Raw genomic sequence first — 24,598 nt, 5'->3', positions numbered from 1 at the left:
GGGGGGGGGGGAGATGTGTGGCTTTTGAGGGGTGGTGAGAAGTTCCTGGCCCTTGCAGCCGATCCCAATGAGTTTTGAGTGACACAAGTCGTCCCATCCATAATTCCCACTTGGGTAGCTGTAAAAGTACATAATATTTGGTGCAAAAATTGGAATTGAGATTTCTAATTGGTGTTGGACTCTTGACTCGATAAGCTTTTCAATGCGATACCATATGGAGATCTTTTATATGAATATTAAGACTTTGAATTACTCTAGCTTCACCTTGGAACCCCATCATTCATCCTTTTAGCTCGTTGGACGTTATTTTGTTGGTATTTAACCCTGTATATGATGTGAAATGATGTTAGGATGATCCTTATGCAGAGGAAAAAAACCACAAGTTCTAAGATATACAAATAGGGAAGTAATAGTTAAACTCCAATGCAAAAAAATTTGTTTATATCATTGTGTACTCCTGTGATTATGGGAAATATACTATTGGTACAATATACGTGGAATATTAGTCGGAATAAAATTTTATCAATGTATATAGATTTTCATTGGAAAACTGTCATATACAATTACGTTCTAAATTGGTCCACGAGATAAGTTATGATGTGCATGTCTATTGTATGGATTTGAAAGACGAGATCTTTCATAACTTGTAAACAGGAGATAACAAGAGTAAAATGGTGATTATAGACACTTAGATATAACGTTTGGAGGGAGAAGATAAATTTAAAATAATGGAATCACCCGATAGTGTACTGTACTATGCATCCGGATGGATATATCGCCTAGGACTCCCAATAATCATTAATAATATCGAATGATAAAGAATTTTGAGGTCCCACTTTGCATTTGCTGTAATAAACTCTCCTTTTCTCTAAATTGTGCCAATTGTTCATATGCTCCACAGTTTCTCTAGCCATGTCCTCCTCAGCCTCAGCTATGAAACTTCCGTTCGTATCAACCCCCATCAAGAAATTATGGATTATTAGTATGCTGATACAATTAGTTTGTGTTCAAAAGTTTTGCATCGGTTCTGTCCCACTTCCTATAATGGGGAAGTGTTTCTTGAGTATTCCAAATACTTTCTCTATTGCATTGTGTAACGTAGATTGTCGATGAATAAAGTCTCACAAGATTTCTAGCTGGATATCTTTGTGTGTACCCTTTAATATTATGATCCTCTGTAAGTTATGATTACGCCAATTCGAAGAATGAAACCAACAAGATAAAAATTTCCTACATTGAAACACATTGTCAAAATACTAGTGTCAAACATTACAAAAAATCATGTGTGTTTCTAGTTACCTATTTGAATATGGAGTGGATAATCATGCGTTAGGGCATTTTCGTTATCCTATGTGAGAGGCAGTTCCTTCTCACATAGTCAACACGTGCGTGAATTTCAAGTTAATTGTTCAAGCAGCCAAAGCATTTATAGTTAGTTAATATTTCTTTCTACCACGGTACTTTGCACCATGTCCCATCGATACTTTAACACGAGTATGTGAACCATCAATTACCCCAACATAGTCATGCATTATTTACTTAGTTAGCTACTTAGCTCAACCACTATGTAATAATATTCAAAGTTTTTAATGTTGGCAAAGTATGGGTAGAATCTATTATTTTGGGTAGCACTTGGTCTGCATTTGATTGTACAATAAATTTATCCTCTAACTTAAGATTTCTTCCGTCACTTTACGAAATTGATGACTTCTCGTCTCACTAGAGCGATGGAAAAGAAACCAACAAGCATTATACCTTGTGTTTGATCCTAAAAACCAAAGTAATTTAGCAACGTGTTCTTCAATTGTAGCTCATTGAGTTCAACGAAGTCCCCCACACCATACTAAATTACTACAAAATTCTACAAATATTGCAGGACTCTTTTGATTTAAATATCAATCACTTGGTCCAGCAACATGTTGCATTACTTCATCTCGTACTCGCTCACTATGCACATGTATTGCACCATTTATTCAATTCACACTTCAACTAGTTAGTGCAGTGGGGTAATGCACTAATATATATAAGACTAAGTAGTTGGAGAAATGTCATATGGATATGATGTACACATTTGAAGATGTACGTGATAAGATCATCATTATCTAATGTTGGAAGAAAATGGGTTGCCCATGTGGGTTGACCCGACCCGGTTTACAGGAAATGGATTTTGGAGGGAGAAATTGAAAATTGAATTTAAAAGTTAACCCTCCCACCTCCAAAAACTCCCATCAACTTCCATTATTTATTCTTTTGAAGAAAGAACAAAAAGAAAATCCGGGTTAAAGGGTGTGGAAGAAAATACATGAGGAAAAAGACTTGAATTTTGGAATATAATATCTCAAATTGGATTCTTGAATTGTGGCTATCAAATTCCTTCCATTGTTATTGAATTTCTGACCAAAAGACGGGTACAAGATAGTAAGTTTTGGACACGTAAATAATCGAATGTGGGTTATCATAGACTCTTAATTGACTATATATATTCTCGATAATGAGTCTTGGAATATGAGTCTGTTAAGAACAAGATGTGTCTCGATGACATACATGTAGTCCAAAAAGGTACTTAAGTGAAATTTTTGGACGGATATCGAGTCATAAGATATGACATTTGACATTTTTCCCAATAAGGGAGAAAAAGATTGGAGAATATCGTTGAAATTCATATTATATGTATTGATGAATCAGTTTTGAATATATAAGAGATGATTCAAGCTTCGGATTGAAGTGGGAGTAATATGTTTCCGAATTGGACTTATCTATCCAAGTGGGAGTCATTTAAGAACTGTCTAATTTTAATGATTCTTGGTTCTAAGTTGGATCTAAGAGCTAGTTTAGAAAATCAGAAGAGAAATTTTGAAAAAAGTGATGGAAGTGTATATATGGAGTATAGAATTTCAACCTAATTTGGGATATGATGAAAGTTCCATTCGGACATTATGTTTACATTATGTTTACTAATAATATTCAGGTTCTTGAAAGTTAAGTGGAAGACTAATGAGTTTCTGATAGATAAAGCTAATTTTTTAAAAAGGTTATACTCAATGTGAGTGCATTGAGTTGGATAAATTTTTTCATAACGACGGGATTCGCTTCCGTACATCAGTGCTAGTCATTATAGTGTGTTTAAATTTAGAGTTACATCAAATCGAACTAGAGATTGTATTTTTTATTCTCAATTGAAAAATGATTAAAGATATCAACATGAATCGACTTTTAGATTTCATGTTAAAGGCTTTTTTTTTGTATTGTGGTAACTTCACAGTTACACACATGGCCAAATACAATCATCTCGACAGTCATACTTGCGTTTTTAATATGGTTAAATCTTGTACAAGAATTTCATCATATGGATGAAAATTACTGTATTTGTATAAAAGGTCTGATGGTAGGTTGTAATTCCAATAGTGATATTGATGACATTGGATTGGCTAAGCATGATAAGCAGTGTACAAAGACCATTTTGAAATTATTATCGTCAATTTTTAAGACAAAAGACATGGGTTTAACAAATTGTATGATTTGTGTTAAGAATACTTTTCGTATGTTCTTACTCTATTATAAGAGTTTTATATTATAAATGCTCGTGTGGAATTGCAACTGTAACCATATAAATCTTCATAAATGTCCAAAGACTTCATAAGTATACAAAGAAATATTCAGAGAACCATATCTGTACGATTAAGAGTTAGGAAATAGAAGTATACTATGATATATACTTGTCCTAACAATGGTCATGCCATGGATCTAATCAGTAGATATCAATATTATCTTTAGAAAATATATTGTTATACCTGAAAGGTGCTGTTGTCAGTTATTCTATTTCGTTGTCAAAGGAATAATTTGTGATTGGAACAGATATACAATTGTTGACTAAAAATGAGAGTTTGTTGAGCACAATTAGTTATTTGACTTGTGCGCTTTTGCTATATAGAGTAGCAAAAAGTATATGTTGTTATGTATATCTTGGCAACTAAAGAAATTGTTTGGTATGGATGTATTGAGCATCTAATGATACTGGTTAAGAATATGAGATCCATGATAATTACGCAACTATCTTATATGTTAAGATCTCAAGTATCAAGATGGAACCAAACACTTAATGCTAATTATGTAAGAGACATTAGCAAAGAAAGTGTCTTTGCGATATATCTACGTAAATGATGATATGTAATCATCATACTCTGAAGATGTTTAGAGATACATTTGTTGATAATATGGAATCTCTAGAATTTTGTAGAATATGATACTTGGTGTATCAAACAAACTCTTGATTGAGTTTTATGTGCCTATAGGTGAACAATTTTGAGTTCATGTGTAATCTAATTTTGGGATTACAAGATAAATGATTTGTATGCACATATAAAGTATGTCAAACGGGTTGAAATTGGCACACTCACGCAAGCAATTGCCTCAGACGTTTTAAGATGTGTTGAGATGAGACACAGTGATCATGTTGTATATATGATTCAGTTGCCTTGATAGTGATCTTTTTGTTTACATGATCCAGTCGCTTTGATAAGATATCAAGATGATATTACAACAACTAATCGAAATGGATTTCGCTATACATTAAACCTGTTTAGTAGCTAGATCGAGTTCTCGGTTTGAGAATACCTGGAGGAATGAACATAAAGAGAGCTCAAGTTAGGTATTGAGGAATACTTGAACTAGGATCTGTACGATGTTATTTATTTACAAAGAATATGACATACGCCCTAAGAAAGGGAGAAAATATCGTAGCAAGTGTTTCATACCGCGTGTGCTTTTACGATCAATATTTGGTAAATGAGTGAATGGATCCCTGCTTCCTCATCATGTGAGACCCTGAGATTTATGTAACCTCATATATACTCTTATGACTTTTGACTGTTTCTTGAGGTTTTATTTCAGTGTTGCTACTTTAGCATGTTGTCAATGACTATGATTGATTCGGCTTAATGGGACATGTCTAGAAAAGTAGCTGATTTAAAATCTAAGGATTCAAGTAGGAAATGAAAACTATTTTAACCAACATTTATATTTGTATTCACCGGCCGGACAATTGTGTTTAACCATTTGAGGGTATAGAATACAATTGTAAATACAATGATATGATGTGGGGTTCAAGTATGTTTCACAAATATTTGAAGGATCGGAAATACTTGAATTAATGTTGGAAAATGAGTTTGGGATATAGCGAGATGTGATGTTCCTTCTCTAGTAGAGCTACTATATATCCCAAACAGGTTTATGTACCGCGAGCTCTAATATTACTCATTGGTCGCACGATCTATCTGTGGTATAAATTTTTGTGAGATAGATCTTGAGAAGGAACTAAGGTGTGACATTTGTTTGTCACTTATGGTTTGGATCAACCCCATCATGTACAAGTAAGAGATGTTAGAAAATACGGATAATGGGTCACCCATGTGGGGTGACCCGACCTGTAGGATTTTATAAGGGTTGGAGGGAGTGGTTTGAATTTAGAATTAAAACCTATAACTCCTGAATAACCACTTGAAACTTCTAGATAGAAGTTGTGAAAAAAGGAACAAGAAGGTGGTATGAAAAATATGGTGAAAATTCGTATATAAATTCACACCAAAATTGAAAAGCCCTTAGAATCACATTTTCGACATGAAGTCTCACAAGAAATGGCACTTAGATTTTGGATAATAATCCCCTTCCATTATGATTGAGATTTAGACCATTGAAGTACAAGAAAATGCAGATTTTAGAGATTTGAAGGCAAGGTGATTCAACCACACAAAGATCTTGGAATTCATCATTTCAACTAAGTTTATTGACCCGAAATTCATGTCAAAGCATGCTACGATTTTCCTACATCAAAATTCTAAGAATTTCAAAATTTTATGCATAAAAGACAGCAAAAGAAGGAAAAAAAAATTTAAAAAAAAAAAAAGAAAGAAAAAAAAGAAACTCAGCTATTCTCAACGAAAATCTCATACAATTATAACTATAAATAAATCACATAAATGAGTCTAGAAAGAAATGAGTATAAGCCCCTGTTTGAGCCCCATTACATTAAATTATATTACGTTTTCATTTTTCTCTCTCCTATTTTCAACCACACAGTCTTACATAAAATAATATTACACGTAAATCGAAAACTTTTCATTCTTTTTCTACCACTCATTTTTCAAAAAAATACTATTCCTCCCATTAATTTTTCTACGTAATGGGGATCAAACAAGGGCTAAATTACAATGGGAGTGTTAAGTGCACACCTAAAAAATGTAGATATTGACACACACTCGAACTACACAGCAAGCACTTGTAAATTCAGCCACAGACACAAATGCATCACACCCCATATGTATACGAATTTATGCATAAAGAGAGCCTACGTCATATGGAAATTAAGGTATAAAACAATTACTGCAATCAACTTTTGATTTGAAATATGGGTTCGCCCACAAAGACACCAATATTAACTTTTATACTGTAATATGCAATTATAATTGTTGATAATCTGTGTTAGAAAACAAAGAAGAAGTATGAAAATTGGAAAATTATATTTCTGAGTTGTGTTTATAATACAAGTAGTACGCACTATTTATACAAGAGAGCCTATGCTATAAAATGAGAAAGATACGATAATTCCTATAATTAAGCAATATGTAATTCTCATAATTAAGCAATCCCATTAATTATGCTACAATTACAAAAATTATCCTAACACCTAACCTCAAACTCAAGATGGTATTGTAGATATAGTTTGAGTTCGCATACTAAGTCGTGAAAACGCCCAGGCAGGTGAGTTTTAGAAAAGATCAGAGGAAGAGACAGATTCTAAATGGAGAGTACCAAGAGTAACATGATGGCGAATAAAATGACAATCAATCTCAATGTGTTTAGTGCGCTCGTGAAACACATTATTATGAGCAATTTGAATAGCACTTTGATTGTCATGATGAAGAGCAATAGAAGATGAGTGAGAAAGACCCACATCTTCTAATAAACGACAAAGCCAAAGTAACTCCGCAGTAGCATCTGTAAAGGCACGATATTTTGACTCTGTACTAGAACGAGTCATGATAGTCTGCTTCTTGCTGCGCCAAGAAATAAGTGAGTTGCCCAAAAAGAAATAGTAACCAATGGTAGAACGATGATCTGTAGGATCACCAACCCAATCTGCATCAGAATACCCAGATAGTACTAGAGAAAAGTGAGATGAAAAATGAAGTCCATGAAAGAGAGTCCCCTTCACATAGCGAAGTATCCGAAGAACAGTAGAGAAGTGAGATGTGCTAGGAGCGGCCATAAACTGATTGACCAAGTGAACTGCATAGGCAATATCAGGTTGTATCACAGTTAAATAGATCAAGCTCTCAACAAGTTGGAGATAGAGAGTAGAATCATCAAGAGGAGAACCATCCATAGGAGTAAGCTTGACATTTGTTTCCAAGGGAGTCGAAACAGTCTTATTGTCTGTGATCCCAACTCGAGAAAGCAAATTAGAAGCATACTTTGCCTGAGAAAGATAGTAGCCATCTGAGTTGGATGAAACTTCAAGACCCAAGAATTAACTTAGAGGACCAAGATCATTCATCTCAAATTGTTGATTTAGATACTTTTGTAACTGTGAAATACAGGCTGCATCATCACTAGTTATTATCATATCATCAACATAAAGAAGCAGGAGAACAATGCCATTATCAGTACGGCGAATAATAAAGCAGAATCATGTGGACTAGAAATAAAACCAAACTGAGTAATAGTGGAACTGAATTTGGCAAAGCAGGATCGTGGTGCTTGTTTTAACCCATACAAGGCACGTTGAAGCTTACAGACTTTATTAGGAGGATAAAGAAATCCAGATGGAGGACGTATATAAACTTCTTCTTGGAGATCACCATTTAGAAAAGCATTTTTTACATCTATCTGAAGAAGCTTCCAACATTTTACTGCAGCAATAGCCAATAGACTGCAAACAGAGGTAATTCGAACAACTAGAGCAAATGTTTCTTCATAATCAATACCATATTCTTAAGGGTAATTAGCACAAAACATCCCTACCTTTCGACGCTTTTGTGAAAAACGTCCTTACCTTTCGTTTTTTAACAGATTATACCCTCACCTTTACTTTTTTTTTTTGCGCAAAACGTTCTTCTGTCAACTCCTCGTTAAAATGCTCCATTAAATCAAAGGGTAATTAACACAAAAGGTTCCTATCTTTCAATATTATCGTGTAAAATGTCCCTACCTTTCATTTTTTGACATAATTAGCACAAAAGGTTCCTACCTTTCAATGTTATTGGGCAAAACGTCCATACATTTCATTTTTTAGTATTTTCACTCCTGCCTTTCACCTTTTATTGTGCAAAAAGTCATTTTCATCCATTTTTTCAATAAAATGACGATTTTACCTTCCTATTCAAATAAAACAAAAAGAAAAGATGAATTACCAACTGCAATCATAGTCCTTAAATTTTTAAAAACTTATAAAAAAATTATAAATTCTCAACCACCACCACTTTCACAACCTATCAAGCTGCCAACTATAAATCCACATAACACCACCTTTCGGCCACCATACCCATCGAACTCCACCACCGTAAATGTGGTTGTTTCAAACAGATTGGTGACCAATACTATGGAGGAGGATATTGCAGAGAGTGAGGCAAGGTTGGTGGTGGTGGAGTCTGATAAGTGTTGTGGCAGAAAGGTGGTGCTATATGGATCTATAGGTGGTGGCTTGGTGAGGTTGTGAAAGTGGCGGTAGTGGAGAATTTAGGACTTCTCTATAATGTTTTGAAAGATTTAGGACTATGATTGCAATTAATTAATTATTTTTCTTTTCTTTTTATTTTATTTGAATAGGAGGGTAAAATCATCATTTTATTGAAAAAATGGATGAAATGAACCTTTTGCATAATGGAAGGTGAAAGGTAAGGGTGAAAATGCTAAAAATAAAAGGTAGGAACGTTTTACACAATAATATTGAAAGGTAGTGACCTTTTATACTAATTATGCTAAAAATTAAAGGTAGGGATATTTTACACAATAATATTGAAAGGTAGGGACCTTTTGTACTAATTACCCTTTGATTTAATGGAACATTTTAACGTAGAGTTGACAGAATGACGTTTTGTTCAAAAAAAAAGGTAAAGGTGAGGGTGAGGGTGTAATTCGCCAAAAAACGAAAGATATGGACGTTTTCCACAAAAATATTGAAAGGTTGGGACGTTTTGTGCTAATTACCCTATTCTTAACTATAATCTTTGGCCACTAAATGCGCTTTGTAACGTTCAATAGACCCATCTGAACAAGTTTTTATTTTATAAACCCATTTACATATGATAGGAGTTTTGCTATGAGGAAGATCAACCAAATCCCAAGTACGAGTTTGCTCTAAAGCTTGAAGTTCTTCATTCATGGCTTGCTGCCAAAGAGGATAACTACTAGCTTTACGAAAAGAATGAGGCTCATACAAAGTTAAAATAGCAGAAAAATAATGATAATCATGAAGATGATGAGGGGTTTCTCTTACCCGAGTAGAACGACGAGGAGGGACATCAGGTACGATCTCAGCAATCAGACCAATCTCAGTAGAAGCAGTCAAAATAGTAGGATTAGAATTGAGTTCTCTGGAAATAACTGTGTCATTACTCAAAAAAAGATCGACTGATAAATTTGTACTGAATTGAGAGAGAGTAGTAAAGTTAGAGTGAAATTTGGATAACTAGGAAAACAAGGTTTATTCCCAAAAGGTGACATGTCTATAGATACGCAAACTATTAGAAATAGGATCCCAACAATGATAACCTTTATGTTCTATCCCATAACCCAAGAAGTAGCATAGGCGGGCACGAGGTTCTAATTTGTTATGCTCATGAGGTTGTAGCAAACTAAAACAAGCACAATCAAAAGGATTCAGAATAGAATAATCAGGGGTCTTATCAAATAATCGTTCAAAAGGAGATAGATTTTTTAAGAATTGTTGTTGGGGTGCGATTAATAGTGTATACACACTAGTTAATGCAGCTTCGCCCCAAAACTTTTCAGGGCAAGTGAAAGAGATGAGAAGAGCATGAACAGAGTCAAGAATATGACGATACTTACGTTCAACTCTACCATTTTGTTGTAAAGTGTGTAGATAAGAACGTTGAACCACAGTTCCCTGTTGACAAAGAAACTGAAGGAGAGAGGAGTCTTGATATTCCATAGCATTATCAGTTTCAAGAGTTTTAATGGTGTGAGAGAACTGAGTTTTGATCATATTAGCAAATTTCATATAGGTTTGTGGCAATTCAAATCTTTGCTTTAGAAAATAAATTCAAGTAAAACGAGAATAATCATCGATAAATAAAACAAAATATCGATAACCATTCATAGATGGAATAGGAGAAGGTCCCCAAATATCGGAATGGAAAATGTCAAAAGGAACATCAGAAATCATTGTACTATTATTAAAAGATAAAGTAGGTTGTTTTGCAAGTTGAATTCCAAACAATTAAAAGACTCAAATTTTGTAGATCCTAACAGCCCACGAGAAATTAAAGGTCAAATTTTACTATCCGAAGCATGACCAAGACGGAGTTGCCATTGATACAATGAAGAACTAGAAGTTGCAACAGCTGACACATTTTGTCACGAAACTCAAAGAGAGATGAGCTCAAATAATCTCCCCACCTTCCGACCTGTCCCAAGAATCTGGCCCGTTTGTGGATTTTGTACATGACAACCAGAGGGGGAAAAATAGCAGTAAGACTGAGATCACATAATTGACCAACAGAGAGCCTCTAGATCACTTACAATGATAGAAGTGGAGTTGTCAGAAGCAGTAGCAGCAAAAACAGTAGACGATCCAGGCTTAGAGACATGTTTAGACTTGGGAATTACTCCTTTAGGTCTTGGTGGTCTAATAGGACAATTCTCAAGTATATGACCTATTTCATGGCAATATTGACACTCAATAGTTGGACAATTAGAATGTTTACAAAACTGTCTCCGGTTTGCAGTATAAGGGTCTAGAATGAGTAGTAGCAAGAGCAATTTCAAACTGGAGTCCAGGCCAAGACGAGTTTCTTCAAAGATAATCTATTGGATGGCTGAATCCAGCATGGGCAAAGGATTACGATGCAACAAAGATGCCCTAAAAAGCTTCATACTCAGGGCGAAGAGCCATAAGAACTTGGATGAGATGAAGTTGAGCCTCATTATTTTGCTTGGGATAGTTCGTTTCAAATAGGTTGTACTTGAGCCAAAAAATCATTCACAGACTGCCCAGCATCTTGTTTCAAATTATGCAGAGTTGTCCACAATTGATAATAGTGAGCAAGGCTAGTGGTTTTATACCTGTTAGCTAGGAAATCCCATATCTCTTTTGCAGTATCATAAATTGCAAATTGAATATGAATCGAAGGGACAAAAGTATTCCGAAACCATGTAATGATTTGATGATTCTTGCTATCCTAATCTTCAAGACGACCTTCATATTTTTCATTAGTCTCATCTTTCCCACAAGTGGGTTTGATGAGATCACCAGAGACAATGCGCCAAAGTTTGAGCTCAATAAGAAAAGTTTTCATTCCTTGAACCCATAAATTGTAGTTGGTTAAAGTTAGAGTGATGGTAATAGGTTTGGAGATTTCATTAACAATTGAAGGAGAAATTTCTGTTTTTTGCATCGTAGAGCCCAAAGACTGGAGTAAAAGGAAAATTATAGAGAGATCAATGATCTTTCAGACATTAAAGACTAGAGTAAAGGGAAAATTACAGAGGGGACATGCCAGAAGATATTTTAGACGCACCTAAACTCTGATACCATGTTAGAAAACAGAGAAGAAGTATGAAAGTTCGAGAAATATATTTCTGAGTTGTGTTTATAATACAAGGTGTACGCCCCATTTATACAAAAGAGCCTATGCTATAAAATGAGAAAGATACAATAATCCTATAATTAAGCAATATGTAATCTCCATAATTAAGCAATCCCATTAATTATGCTACAATTACACAAATTATGCTAACAATCTGATTTTTATTTTTTCCAACTATGATTACTCCATTTTCCCTTTTCAATTAAAGCATTAGAGATTTACATTGAAGTTTTAAGAAAAAAATCAGATTGCTTAAATTTTACTACCCATAACTTGAAACACGTCCCAAATTATTAAATCTAGATGTATTGAAATCAATTATAGCACGGAAATCATGCAAGCACAAAGTGCAAGTATAAAAGTAAATAACACCAAGAATTGTTTATGAAAGAAAAATCATTGAAGAACTCTTCAAGAGAAAAATTCTTTGAGCACCTGTGCTAATAAATGATCCACTAGAAAAGATTGAATTTACAGATATGGCTCAAACACAACCAAACTTTAGTAGACTCTAACTCCTAACTTTTAATCATCGAAGAACTCCTCAGTTATGCACTTCAGCACCTGCTCCATAACCTCTCTAAACCTCTTTTTTCCCTTATACATCACCAAGAACGAACTTGTTCTTCCTTAATCGAAACTTCAGTCACCTCTCATAATCATCCAAACTCTAAGGATATTTGGTGGAGGATTTTTTGGTGTTTTGATTTTAGTTGATGCAAGAGAATTTTGGCAAGGTTTTGTTTCTTCATATAGACCTTTTCTTCACTAAAGTTTTGCCCCAACCCATAGAAATAATAGAATTTTTGTTGTGTATGTAAAGCATTTGATAGTTCTAGGTAGTTTAGGACTATTTAGATGTTCAAATAAGTGAAATAGGGTTTTCCTATAAAGACAGACCCCCAAGTACCCTTTAGGGCAATAGTCAAACAACTACAAATATTTGTTAATTCAACCTAGTTGGAAAGCATCCTAAATGAAACGTCAAAGATTCATAGGTGTTCAGGAATTCAATGGTCAACGACAAAGACTAGTCGCTAAAAAAGCTACTCCATAGAAGATTTTTCTACAATCAAGCTTTCCCAATCATGCGTTGATATTCTGTGGCATTAGCAAGTCAATTACAACTCGATTTAATGATATTTGGACACGAAACTTGCTAAGACTTTAGACCTAAAAAGCTCCCCATTTGACATTCTGTGACAAAATCGATTTTGAATCCTACCAAGTTTAAATTGACTAACTAAACAACTCCAAACCACCATTCCATCTCAATTTCTTTGTCATACATGTTTCCTGAAACACAACAACTCAAATAATGACATGTGAAATGCAAGAGTAATCTACAAGTATGAATTCAACAAATCATCATATAGTAAAAGTAGGCAAGAATAGAATGTAAAACTCACTAAGTAAAAAAATTTAGCTATCATACCACTACTCTCCCCTTTTTGTCACAAATAATCAAAGGAACAACCAAGGTTCCTCATTTTTTTGAAAAAAAATAAAATAGAACAAAATATTGCACTATTATAATATGTACTAATAGCAGCTTATCAAGTGAGCATCACAAGAACAAGAAACTCATCATGCATACAAGTATGGACGATGAACAATGAGATCATCCCACACATCTCTACAATAATATAGAGTGCAAGTTATAATAGATCAATGAGTGTATTTTGCCACCAGTACTTTGTGAGCAAAACTCAAAACCTTAATTTTGTGAGAAGGGAAATGTAAAATGAATTCATTAGATAAATGAATATTTTTCTTAAATAATGTAAAGAAAATCCAGCACTACTAGGACCTATTAAACTGAGATAACTCGAATATATTTTTTGCATAACCTTTTTCTCTCTCTCCATACCTAGAGCACAATTTGAAACTCATTTTGAAGCTCATTGTTATTGTCTTTATATCAGACTTGCATTTTTCTTTCAACAACTTTTCTTTTCTTTTTTTTTTCTTTTGTGTGTGTGTGTGTGTTCTTGACACTTGAAAAATTTAATATAGCTAAGGTCAGCTAGTTAAAGGTCAATTTGCATTCAAGGCAACCCCATACACCTATGACTGTCATCCCGAATCTCACACACAAGGTTAAATCTCATTCATAAAGAATTAGCGTGTATACTGGAAAGGGCATGAAGTAAAGCATATCAAGTACTCCGAGTAAGTTCAAGAATAAGTTAAATGTGAATTTTTATCCCTTTTTATACAACTTAAAAGTACACAGTTCACAAGATAACAAGTAATGTAATCACTTCAAATTTTACATAGCCAAAAATATATATTTTTATTTTGCAATTTCAATTTTTTTTTTTTCAAATCAACATAAGAAAGCAATAAAAAAGGAATCAACAAAAATAAAAGATAAATAAATTAATATGCATGCAAGAAGAAGTGAAGGACATTACCTAACTAATGAATGCACATAAAATACTACTCAAGGATTAGCACAAACATCAATGGCTGTCCTAAGAAACTTAGACCAATGACTATCCAAAGGTTTGATAAGTAGGCCAGTCAATTGGTTTTCGGTAGAAACAAGCTCAACATCTTTAGTAAGTTCATTATTTTTAATCGAGTTAATACCTCAAATAGTCACTAAACTTTACTAAAAGTTCCAAAGAGGTCACCAACTTCAAAACTTCCCTATATAGACACTGAACTTTGCAAAAATCTCCCAAGAAGTCATTGAACTTTAAAACTTTCTTAAATAGTCACTGAACTTTGCAAAATGTTCCTAGGAGGTCACTGAACTTTGTAGTAAGTTCATAGAAGGTCACTAAATCAGTGATGTATGGGCCTCAATTTTCAAAGTTAAGTGACCTCTTAGGAACTTTTTGCAAAGTTCAGTAACTATTTAGGAAAGTTTTGAAGTTCAGTAACCTCCTAGAAGCTTTTTGCAAAGTTAAGTGACTATTTAGGGATGTTTTGAAGTTCAATGACCTCCTAGAAGTTTTTTGCAAAGTTCAATGACTATTTAGGGATGTTTTGAAGTTTGGTGACCTCTTGGAAACTTTTTGGCAAAGTTCAATGACTATTTGGAGAATTAACCCTTTTTAACCAAAACCTTCCTAGAAGAAGTAATTTTTGTCTAGTGTGTCATCATTTTAGTCGAGTGATTACTATATAGTTTAGAGTTTAAACTAACAAGCAATATCCTCATTCTCTTTCCTAATCAAGAGTTTATGATATCTAGGACATGTGGGACATAACTCTTTACTGTTAAAACACATGGGGATAAATATAGTAGCAGTGCTTAGATTAAAAGTTTAGAACTTCAAGCTGAGAAATCTTTTGGTGCACTAAAGATTTTCTTCCTAATGTGTCTTTACTCTTAGACTCACTAACTTTTACCTTCTTAGTCTTAGTAGATGCAAGAACATAAATGGTTTTAGAAGAGGCAATAACATGAGAACCTATTTCCTTATAGCATAAACATCCCCTATTTCTCGCAGACTTGTTTTGTCCTAATATTTTGTCAAGCTTCTTAGACCGACTAGAGAAAGTACGAAGTTGTGAATTGGATTTATCAAGTTCAATTACTAGTATCTTAAATTTATTCTCAAAGGACTCCTCAATATTTAGCTCATTCACACTACAATTTATCTCCTCAAGCTTAGCCAAAAATCTTTTCTTCTCTAACTCGAAAAATATATAAATTTTTAAAAGTAGGCCTATTTTTCTTCTTCAATTTAAGACTCTCCTTAAATAACTTATCATAAGCATCTTAGAGATCTTCATCATCAGACTCTTCCTGTGAGAAGTCTATGTGCTCTAAGTTCTCAATCTTTCTATCCTCCTTCTCCCTTTCATATTCCACAAAGGAAGTAAAAGCCATGTAGTTTCAATTATCCTTAGAAGTAGAAATCTTACTTTGATTCCTGAAATTACACTCATCATTAGTCTTGCTATAACTTGGAAACTCAACTCTAATATGTCCAAACCCATGTTACTCATTACACCTAATGTTTCGAGACTTCTTTTTGGTATTCCTAGTGTATTTCTTCTCTCTTTTATCTTCCTTATATTTCCCAGAGTCCCTATTAAACTTCTAAAAATGTTTTTTATTGTTCCTAAAGAACCAGAATTTCTTAGCAAAATATGTTACCTCCATATCAGCTAGAGTCTCCTTATCATGCTTATCACTAGTCTCTTTCTTTATAGTGTTGAAGGCTATGGACTTATTTTTCTTAAACTTGGGTAGGGTACGCTCGTAGGTTTGGAGAGAACCTATAAGTTCTTCTATTTTAACATGATGTTGGTCTTTACTTTCCTCAATTGCTATGGCCTTAGGTCTAAACCTCTCACATACAAATCTTAGAACCTTTCTAACTGTTTTAGTCTACAAAATCCATTCACTTTCATTAAAGCTAGAATTAATTATGTCATTTAATTTTGTATTGAAATCATTAGACGATTCATCATCCTTCGTTCTAATTTCTCAAACTTTGGGGTCAACATTTGCAGCTTAGAGTTTTTCACCATTTTATTTCCCTCGTGTGTGGTTTCAAGAATGTCGCAAGCTTCCTTGAAAGTCTTACCCATACACACATTTAAACTCCTCAGGTGATATAGTCATAACAAATGGCATGACCATCTTTACTATTTCGATTACACTCAAGTAATTCATTTTTAATCCAAGTGAATACTTCTGTAAGCATTACACCATCAACAGCTACAGATAGGGTTGTCAAACCCTTCACCACACATGCTTAAACTTGTTCATTTATAAATTTCAAGAAAACTCTCATCCTAATCTTCCTATAAATATAATTACTTTCATTAAAGTGTAGAGGCACACATAATGACTGACTAGTACTCATCTAAACTATTCCAGGTCAAGAATTGAAACTAAGCTTACCAATTGTAATAAACTCAATTCAACCCAATAAACACCTCAAAGGAGCAAATAGGTGTAAAATGCGAAATTTAAATTTTACTACTAATAACTTGTAACACATAACAAATTATTAAATTTAGATTATTGAAATCAATTTATAGCACAGAAATCATGCCAGCATGAAAGTAAAAGTGATAAAAGTAAATTACAGCAAGAATTGTTTACAAAGGAAAATTTCTTAAAAAAACTCTTCAAGTGCAACTTCGAGCAATTTATGCCAATAAATGATCGAGAAGAAAAGATTGAAGTTACAGATATGGTCCAGACAAAACATCAGTAACTCTAACTCCCAACCTATTAATTACAGAATAACTCCTCAGCTGTGGGCTCCAACACCTACTCCAGAGCCTCTAGACTTCTTTTTCTTTATGGATCACCAAAAACGAACTCATTCTTCCTCAACCAAAACTTTGATTACACATCAAAACTTGAAGGATATTGGCAGAGGATTTGGTGGTGTTTTGATTTTGATTTAGGCAAAGATTTTGCTAAGATTCGTTTTTTTCATTAGAAGGATCTTCTCTTCAATTTAGTTTCTCCCAACCCATAAAAAGAATATAATTTTCATTTTGTATATAATGTATATGAAAATTCTAGATGGTTTAGTACTGTTTAAATGTTGAAATAAGTGAAATAGGATAGGGCACCCTTGTTCTGGAAAATGTGTTCGAGCACCTTTCAAGTACACATCGAGCACCACTCAACCAACTATAAACACCCGTCAACTAAACCACATTTACAACTTGATTTAATGATATTTGAGCATGAAACTTGCCAAGACAATGTTTGGAATGAATGATTTATTTGTATAGGAATTTTTTTTCTTTTAACTCAAGCTAAAGTAGATTTACAATTAATCATTATATAGAGGATAAATATGAATAAAAAATAAAAATGGTCAAAAACCATTGATTTGGTGGGTTAGGAAATACAATTCAAATTACAAAACATCGATTTTGAGTGATTTTTAAAATAATGTCTAAAAAATTAACAAGCGGTTATTTTTCCAACCTATCACAAACAGTGTCCGTCCAATAATAGTCAAAACCAAATTATATAAATACTCACTTCAACAAGTTACGGGAGTATCTCTCAAAATATTATGCATCACTTCTACATCATTATATAAATAATTCACTTTCATCTTCAAATTCTCATTTTACACCTTTCTATATGTTGCACTTAAGGTGATCTTTTACCCTTTTTTTTTTTGTTCTATTCTAAAAAGCTAACTTGTTAGGTAGAGTAACTAGAACGATTTCCTTTTAAACTTAAGACATCCATGTCTAGTCATGTCTAATCGTCTAATCGTTGAGAGAATTTTATTCGCATATCTTCAACAATCCTCATTTAAGCAAGTAAAACATTATCATGATGATCATGGGACCCTCTTATGTAATGATGTCTTTCGTCCATCTTTCTTAAATGAGAAAGATCACATGCTTTCTTGAGATCTACATCATCTCATCTGCTCTGTGTATGCGTTAATATATAGGTCAAATTACTTTCAGAGTTCACCGTATGAAATATATCTTGCTATTATTAAAACATAGGGTCTCATCTCATAAGGTTAAATGCCCTTGTAATCTCGAAAGTATCTCTATGTTCGGTCTAAGTATAACACTGTTCTCATCTCCAAAGACATTAAATTTCTTTTTGTTGCCTAAACATTGCTGACGTTAAAGAAACTTATTAAAATAATTGTAACTAACAACTTGGTTACTATCTCAAGAAGCTAGTATGTCAACTTTATGTGATTCGTGCATGTCTTTGTATAACACATCCATCATATCTCATTTAATTAGAGTAATGCAAACTAGCACCACTTTAAGTGGTAGTGAGCTCCATAATTTATTGTCAATCAAAGTTAGGATTCATTTTAATTCATTAAATAGCATTACTCATCTACTTATATTCTTATTGAAATACATTATTATAGGCCTAAAGTCCATGTTGTGCATTTCGAATCCTTGTAAATATCTCCATAGATATATACCAAGGCATTACTTGGATATGATATATGTATGCACATATATCGGGTATAAAGATATTTCCTCCGTATGAAATGGAAAAAAAATGTTTTTTTTTTTTTCCTTCATTGTGCGATTCCCATATCTCCTATTACGGGGGTTCTCAACAATATGACATTTGACTTTGTTTGCACGTGACCTTGGGTTAGGAGCTTCTATGAATATGTTATCTGTTTGGGTATGCTTCTTTTTAAGAAGAATCTAAATGGAGCGTATTTCCTTTTGGGCCCCATTAAATTATATTGCATTTTTCTCTCTCTTCTATTTTCAATTAAATAATCTTTCATAAAATAATATTACACGTAAATCGAAAACTTTCCTTCTTTTTCAACTACTCGTTCTCCAAAACAGTGTTATTCCTCCATTTTCATTTGAAAAAATAGGGGCCAAATGGGGGGCTTAATTGAAACTTTTATGGACTTTTTTGAAGGAATAAAATTTTGTAGAATTCGTGAACTTTTATAAATTTGCATGAAATTAGTGGAAGACTCTTACTGACTTCTTCAAAGTTTTATTTAAAACTATTATAGACTTTTACAGAATTCATAAAACTTTTTAATACTTTCATTAAAAATAGAATTCACATGTACAGTGCAACGATAGGAAGTTCTCACGTGATTGCTCTAAACTTACTCTATTTGTGTATCATGTTATGATTGCATTTAATAATATTACAAATTTCAATGCCTCACCGCCTAAAATAAAAAAAAAAAAAAAAAAAAAAAAAAAAAAAACAATAAATGATTGTTGAAGAAAGTAGAGTAAAGAACAAAATATTAACGAATTTGTTAAACTATATAAAAAGTTTCACTTCTTAAATTAAAAAAAAAAAATGCTCTATATTATATTAATATGCTCTGAAAAAAATAAAGAATTTCATAGAGATGCTTTGATGCGTCTATCCCTATTTGACATGGACTTTGTCCTATGACTGCGCTATCAACAATGGATCAAATTTTGTTGAGGCCCAAATTACGAAAAGGTCCATTAACCACCGTTTCTATGAAAGTCGTAATTGTGGCCTTGGTAGGCCCAACAGATCCACTTAAAAGAGGGTGGCCTTTATTTATTAAAAAAAGTGACAGTGTGAATTTTTAAAATCAAATGTCACTTTTTTTAATTAGAGTGTCACTTTTATTAAAAAGTAATATTTGTCACTTAAAAATGTGACTGAAATTTCAAGAATGTGACAGAAAAAAATTGACAAACACTAAAAACGTAATAAAAATTCAAAAAGTGACAAGCATTTAAAAAAGTGACAGAAATTTAAAAAAAAAAAAAAAAGTGATAAAACAATTAAAATAGAGAAAAAAATTTAAAAAAAAAAAAAAAAGTGATAAAACAATTAAAATAGAGAAAAAAATTTAAAAAAAAAAAAAAAAGTGATAAAACAATTAAAATAGAGAAAAAAATTTAAAAAAAAAAAAAAAAAGGGGAAAAAAAAATTAAAAAGAGAAAAAAAATTAAAAAAAAAAAAAAGAAGTGGCAAAACACTAATTAAAATATTAGAATCAATTTAATAAAGTGACAAAGAAAGGTGACACGACCACTATTCCTCCTCTTTCTCCGTTTTTATCGCTAAACATCTTTAAGTTAGTTCACCGACAAAATACCAATTAAAACGTCGAGTCAATTCATCACCACCATTATCTACCAACTTAGCCAACCCATTAATCATATAAAAAAAGTTTTTAAAAGTAAAAAATACTATATAAAGTTAAGTATCACTTTTACAATGTCACATTTTTAAATAATTGATGTTTGTCACTCAAAAGAGTGGCAAATTTTTTTTTTAAAAAAAAGTGATGTAAATTCAAAAAATTCAAAAATACTTAAAAAGGTGATCATAAATCAATCAAAATCTTAAAATATATCATTTTATACAAATTCAACAATTCCTCTACCACCACCACCCCACCTCTACCAAGGCCAACTTACAGGCAAAAGATCGCTCAAAACATTACATCAAACATCAACCTTTGATTTCAACTAAAACTTCATAAAAGGATATACAAGCACCAAGACATGACATTTGCGTTCAACAATAATTCTATCTTACCAAGAAAACATTTGTTATAAAAGTAAACACAAAATGACAAGAAATCAACTGGATTTGAACCAAAGACCTCATTACACCTATTGTCCAATCAAAGCTAAAACGATTTCTTTTTCATTACTTTTCTGAATACTTTTTCTATGTAATAGTTTTTACGTTTTCTCAAAAGTTTTCACACCTGAGCTAAAAAGTGGGGTTAGAATATGAATGAGGCTAAATACAGATTAGCTAAAAAGAGTGATTAAACAATCTTTGTTTATTGAGATAGATTAGATTGTAGTGAACAATATTAACCTCTTTGGTACATATAATTTTGAACTCCAATCGAGATCAAGTTTATGTACTACAAGAGCAAAAGAACAAAAATATATGCTTCTTTATAAATTAGCAGCCAACGAAAAGAATATTTAACAATACTACTACCATTAGCATCTATTCATGATATTTTGCGACCACAATCAAAGTGAAATAAATTAAAGAAGCATTCGACGAGATTATTAAAAAGCATGTAGAGAATAGTGAGAGCCTGGGTCATCATATCATAATTTAATCAATATAGTAAATTTGCTAGCATCGATCTATTTGGACATCAAAATCATCAAAAAAAAATCCAGCAAACCAACCTTTAAAGTGGAAGTACAGATGAAGTATGAAAATTGTTATGCTTCCAAAATAGAAGCTTAGTCTCACATTTGAAAATAGAACAAGGCCAGCCAAAGGAAGGCATTCAACACACTTATACATAACTTAAAACCTAATAATTTAGTAGCTTCTATTGCAATATATAGTAGCTTGGTATTAATTGAAGGAGAATATTTACCAAGTCTACCAACAAGTTTTCACCCAGGCTGCAGTTTTTGGGTGTTTGTCATATATTTCCTTGTGGCGACACTTCACCTCGCACATATATAGGTCTCGATTTTGAAGCTCATGCAAACAAATAGGACCCATAGGAAAATAAAGTAGAACCAACCTCCTAGAAATTGCTGAGAAAGTATTTCCATGAAGTATAAAGTAGATTCCAAAGTTGCAGAACCATCAAAACCTTACGACACACCAAAAGAAAGAATAATGTTGAAGTTCCCATGCTTGCCAAATGAATTGTCAATCTCGGAGTCTTCATCTTCGTCGGTTAAAGTGGCTCCTTAATCTAGCGAATGAGGTTTTCTAATGAGTGTGAAACAAGGAATTCAAGCGAAAACCTTAAAAATAAGAAATTTGGAATACACCAAATTATGAAGAAAAATAAACTTACATAATTTATTAATGAATGATAAAAAAATGAAATAACCCCTTATTTATAAGGGTTTACATGGAAACGTAGTTTAAAACAACTAAAATTAATGAAAACAAAGTTTAAACATACTAAAATTGAAAGAAATCCAAAATAAACGAAATGATAAAAATAGCGCCAAAAGTTTAAAAATCAGTTTTCGAGTCCTAAACGAACTCGAATGGCCGAAATTCGTCCTACATCATGGCGTAGCGGTGAGTATTGTTTGTCTCGTCGTCCTCTTTTTCGAAATGATCTTATGGGCCCAGTCTAGAATTATGATGTTTTCTCTCCACTATTACCTTTTCCCCAACATGTTCTACATCAATCCCTTCCACCTCCAAAGAACTCGACCCTAAGTTATAATCTAGATATATAGGCTTATCATCTCTATGGCACTCTTACAAATCTACCACATTGAATGTTCGAGAAATACCCATAAAAGCTAGTAAATCCATAATGTAGGTATTGTTGTTAATCCGCTTAAGTACTTTGAAAGGCCCAAACTTTCTTGATTTCAACTTGTTGTACGTACCAATGGAAAACTCTCATTTCTTAAAAAAACCATCATTGAGTCCCCTTCCTCAAAAAGACCATCACTACGAATCTGTTGCTGCCTTATACTTCACATTAGTTTTCTTCAACTTCTATTTTACTTCATCACGGACTACTAACACCTCTTCTGCCAGATTTTCAACAGCAACACTCCTATTATCACCTTTAGGCAATTTCACTAGATCCACTACATGGTAAGGAATCTCTGTATATACAATAGCAAATGGGGACCGACATGTAGCAATATGAACTGCGCTGTTTTATACAAACTCCACTTAAGGTAGGGCAAGATTCCACTGTTTAGGCTTATCTCCACAAAAACTTCGGACCATGTTTCCAATGGTAGGTTAGTAACCTTGGTTTGTCCATTAGTTTGGGGATGAGTAGCGCCACTTTAATTCAAATTGGTTCCAAACAACTTCCACAAAGTAATCCGAAAGTGGCCCGAAAATTATACATCCCGATTTGATGTGATAGACTTGGGAACTCCATACAATCTCACAATCTCCTTGAAAAACAGTTTGACAATATTCGATACATCTGAAGTCTTTTGACAAGCTATGAAATGCGCCATTTTGGAGATCCTGTCAATCACCACAAAAATAAAATCTACACCCAGTTGAGTATGAGGTAATCCCAAAACAAAATCCATAGCCAGATCTTGCCATATACCCTGAAGAATAGGAAGTAGCATCTAGAACCTAATATTCTGCACTTGACATTTTGACACTTGGCAAGTATAACATTTTCTGACTACAACTCCAACATCTCGTTTTAACTGTGGACAATAATACCTAGCCTCCAAACTGGCTATTGTTTTGTCAGGCCCCAAGTTTCCACTTAGACCTCCACCATACAGATCTCGAATCAATTTTTCAGGTAAAGAATAAACAAGAATACAAAGCTGGCTGCCTTTGAACAAGTATCCATTGCTAATATAAAAATTCACCATTGATTCCTGATTCACACATTTGCTACAAATCTTCTTAAAGTCATGATCATCTGCAAACAGTTCTTTTAAGCACTCAAACCCAACAATTTAATGTGATAATGTGATCAATAAGGAAGCTCTTTGACACAGTGTATCCGCGACTCTGTTTGTACTTCCAAATTTATAGTTAATGATAAAATGAAATTTCTGGATGAAAGTCACCCACTGAGCATGCATCCTGTTGACATATTTCTAACTACGAATGAATTTCAAGGTTTGGTGATTAGTGAACAATACAAACTCATTTTGTATCAAGTAGTATTCTCATTGTTTCAAAGCCCTCACAACTGCATATAATTCTTGCTCATAGGTACTCTACTTTTGCGTGGCATCACTTAGCTTTTCTAAAAAGAAAGTAACGAGTCTCTTTTCTTGAGAAAGTACGACCCCCAATACAAATACCACTAGCATCACACTCCACCTCAAAGGTTTTCTCGAAGCTTGGCAAAGCTAATACTGAAGCCATGCACAACTTTTCTTTAATGAAGGCGAAGCTCTTATCTTGTTCCTCTCCCCAACTGAATCTTCTTTTCTTCAAACATTTTGTGAGAGGTGCTACAATAGTGCTAAAATGCTTGATAAATTGTCTGAGTAGGTTGCCAAACCATGAAAACTCCTCACTTCAGAAACTGACTTTGGTGTTGGCCAATCTCGAATTGCTTTTATCTTCTCTTCATCTACATGCAGACCATCTTCACCAATCACAAAGTCTAAAAATAATAGCTTATGTTTACAAAAAGTGCACTTCTTCAAGTTAATGTACAACTGATTTTCCTTCAAAACCTCCAAGACTTGCCTCAAGTGAACTACGTGATCATCCTTAAACTTACTTAAAAAAAGATATCATTGAAATAAACAACAACAAAAGACCTAATAAAAGGACGAAGAATCTAGTTCATCATTCTCATAAAGGTACTTGGAGCATTTGAAAGTCCGAATGTCATCATCAACCATTCATT

At 33.2% G+C, this 24,598-nt stretch overlaps 1 pseudogene; it reads right to left on the bottom strand.

Annotated features, from left to right (window-relative positions):
• Positions 1 to 6,763: 6,763 nt before the first annotated feature.
• On the bottom strand, positions 6,764 to 8,543 carry LOC111368990 (annotated as a pseudogene).
• Positions 8,544 to 24,598: the final 16,055 nt, after the last annotated feature.

The sequence above is a fragment of the Olea europaea genome, chromosome 20 (genome assembly GCF_002742605.1).
Source record: "Olea europaea var. sylvestris chromosome 20, O_europaea_v1, whole genome shotgun sequence".
Lineage (NCBI taxonomy): Eukaryota > Viridiplantae > Streptophyta > Magnoliopsida > Lamiales > Oleaceae > Olea > Olea europaea.
Note: the sequence above shows the minus strand (reverse complement) of the source record. Positions and strands in the feature narration are given on the sequence as shown.